This window comes from Eleginops maclovinus, chromosome 3 (genome assembly GCF_036324505.1).
Source record: "Eleginops maclovinus isolate JMC-PN-2008 ecotype Puerto Natales chromosome 3, JC_Emac_rtc_rv5, whole genome shotgun sequence".
NCBI classification, from domain to species: domain Eukaryota; kingdom Metazoa; phylum Chordata; class Actinopteri; order Perciformes; family Eleginopidae; genus Eleginops; species Eleginops maclovinus.
In genome coordinates, this window is record NC_086351.1 from 17,008,451 (window position 1) to 17,011,982 (window position 3,532).

The following is a 3,532-nucleotide window of genomic DNA, read 5'->3' on the forward strand; positions in this document are numbered from 1 at the left end:
ATCAATGTTACAGATATAAGAAAACAGTCTTTATTAAAAATACAATTTAAGATATAAATGTGTAATACATTTTGTAAAGAAAATCAGATCAGATATCCTTGTGTGACCCTATTTTATTGCATTCTGTCTGGCTCTTCTTCTTTGTATGATTCTTGGTTGAACCTTCCAAGCTGGTCAGCCTGGTTGACCTACAGTACATTTCCATTTAAACTCAGGAGGCATGATTACTATTTTGTTTGATGCTCACACACACTGAACTTATCCAGAGAAAATATAAATGTTTTATGCTATTTATATTTAATGCTGATTGGTGATGTCTTTATATTTGTCGAAGCTTTTACTTTTCAAAGGGCTCTCTGGTCATTTAGTATTGCAACTTTATTATTTCATGACGTTTTAAGCTTAGGACAATTAACCAAAATTGGAAAGTTGGTTGGTTATTCATGGCCAACTGCCCAGTGCAACATTTAATTTATAGCACTGTGTGTCATATACAGTGGGGAGAACAAGTATTTGATACTCTGCCGATTTTGCAGGTTCTCCCACTTACAAAGCATGTAGAAGTCTGTAATATCATAGCTACTCTTCAACTGTGAGAGACGGAATCTAAAACAAAAATCCAGAAAATCACATTGAATGATTTTTAAATAATTAATTTTAATTTTACTGCATGACAGAAGTATTTGATACATCAGAAAAACAGAACTTCATATTTGGTACAGAAACCTTTGTTTGCAATTACAGAGAGCAGACGTTTCCTGTAGTTCTTGACCAGGTTTGCACACACTGCAGCAGGGATTTTGGCCCCCTCATCCATACAGATCTTCTCCAGATCCTTCAGGTTTCGGGGCTGTCGCTGGGCAATACGGACTTTTAGCTCCCTCCAAAGATTTTCTATTGGGTTCAGGTCTGGAGACTGGCTAGGCCACTCCAGGACCTTGAGATGCTTCTTACGGAGCTACTCCTTAATTGCCCTGGCTGTGTGTTTCGGGTCATTCTCATGCTGGAAGACCCAGCCACGAGCCATCTTCAATGCTCTTACTGAGGGAAGGAGGTTGTTGGCCAAGATCTCGTGATGCATGGCCCCATCCATCCTCCCCAATACGGTGCAGTCGTCCTGTCCCCTTTGCAAAAAAGCATCCCAAATGTTTGATGTTTCCACCTTCATGCTTCACAGTTGGGATGGTGTTCTTGGGGTTGTACTCATCTTTGTTGTTCCTCCAAACACGGCGAGTGGAGTTTAGACCAACAAGCTCGATTTTTGTCTCATCAGACCACATGACCTTCTCCCATTCCTCCTCTGGATCATCCAGATAGTCATTGGCAAACTTCAGATGGGCCAGGACATGCGCTGGCTTGAGCAGGGGGACCTTGCGTGCGCTGCAGGAATTTAATCCATGACGGCGCAGTGTGTTACTAATGGTTTTCTTTGAGACTGTGGTCCCAGCTCTCTTCAGGTAATTTACCAGGTCCTGCCGTGTAGTTTTAGGCTGATCTCTCACCTTCCTCATGATCATTGATGCCCCACGAGGTGAGATCTTGCATGGAGCCCCAGACCGAGAGAGATTGACTGTCATCTTGAACTTCTTCCATTTTCTAATAATTGCGCCAACACTTGTTGCCTTCTCACCAAGCTGCTTGCCTATTGTCCTGTAGCCCATCCCAGCCTTGTGCAGGTCTACAATTTTATCCCTGATGTCCTTACACAGCTCTTGGCCATTGTGGAGAGGTTGGAGTCTGTTTGATTGAGTGTGTGGACAGGTCTCTTTAATACAGGTAACAAGTTCAAACAGGTGCAGTTAATACAGGTAATGAGTGAATAACAGGAGGGCTTCTTAAAGAAACACTAACAGGTCTGTGAGAGCCAGAATTCGTACTGGTTGGTAGGTGATCAAATACTTATGTCATGCAATAAAATGCAAATTATTTATTTAAAAATCATACAATGTGATTTTCTGGATTTTTGTTTTAGATTCCGTCTCTCACAGTTGAAGAGTACCTATGATAAAAATTACAGAGTTCTACATGCTTTGTAAGTGGGAAAACCTGCAAGATCGGCAGTGTATCAAATACTTGTTCTCCCCACTGTAAATGAGACACACCTGAAATGCATAGCTCTTACGACAATACTCTCTTGATCGGATGTCACCTTGACAACCGTTACAGTCAGTAGAGTACAGAAAAAACGTTCAGTCATGCAGATCAGTAAACTGACCTTAATTCACACAACTCTGAACTCAACACTGCTGTTTGGAAACCCTTTTTATAGCAGTGTGTGGTTAACAGATTCAATATAAAGAAAGAAAAAAAGTAAACAGCAACGAGTGATCAGGGATTTTTAATAAAGGCATCTGTAAGGCAGGAAGCTGATCCTGCCAACACAGATTAACTAACCGTGACCAGAAAAATCTGTTATTAGCTACCAGGAAGTGAGCTAATGCTGGATTCTCGTAAGTATAGCAGTGTAAAAGTCTATTCCTGTAAACTAATATAGATAATGGTGGTGTTAATAGTGGTTGGTAGCATAGTATGAACTGTAAAAAGGGAAATAAACAGATGCCTCAAGTTTACTTAAATGTCATCAGCTGAATGTTGAAACAGCAAAATCAACACTTTTGGGAAAACATTGAATATATTACGCAATAACTGCACTCAGCCTAAACTTTGTTTTAACAAGACACACCTAAAGAACAAGTTCATATCGGTAAACTTAAATGCACTGACGTTGCAGTCAAGTTTAGTTTTCTATAAATACTTAAATTACAGAATACTCAAATAGTATTTTTAATGTTAGAATTGTCCAAAATCAGATGCATGGAATCTTCTTTTATCATTACATTAAGAATACAAACCTGGGCCCCGGCTATGGCACAACTGGCAGGGGAAGCTTCACCGTACGCCGGCGACCCGGGTCGATTCCCGACCGTGGTCATTTCCGGATCCCCCCCCGACTCTCTCTCCCACTTTCCTGTCACTCTCCTATCCAATTAAAGGCAAAAAGCCCCCAAAAATAACTTAAAAAAAAAAAAAAAAAACCTGAAATGAACTCAAATTATTTCACACATAATCAATCTGGCTTCATTATTACACATTTCTATTATGGATTGTAATTCATCCAGATTTCATAAAGCCAATAAAGCAATATTCTTAAAAAAAAAAAAAGGTTTTCATACAAATTTCCAATTAGTTCATTTGGTGATTTCTAAGCCTGTGTAAAATCAGCAAACAATAGTAATGAAAGAAATGTTTTTTACGATATTTTATAATACTTTATAAAAGTCTATGTACACATGCGGAAAACATTAAGAGACCACTTCAGTATTATCATTTTTTCTTGTTTTATTATTTATAGGTATGTCTTTGGGTTCAATTATTTTGAATTTTATTTTATTGTATTTTATAAACTACTGAAAATTTTTCTCTGTGTTGAAATTCAACAGACACTGGACTGGCTGCCATACATGTAGAGATAAAGATTTAAAAACAAGTGGTCCCTTCATTTTTTCCAGAGCGTTTAGAAAGTGTGTTTAGT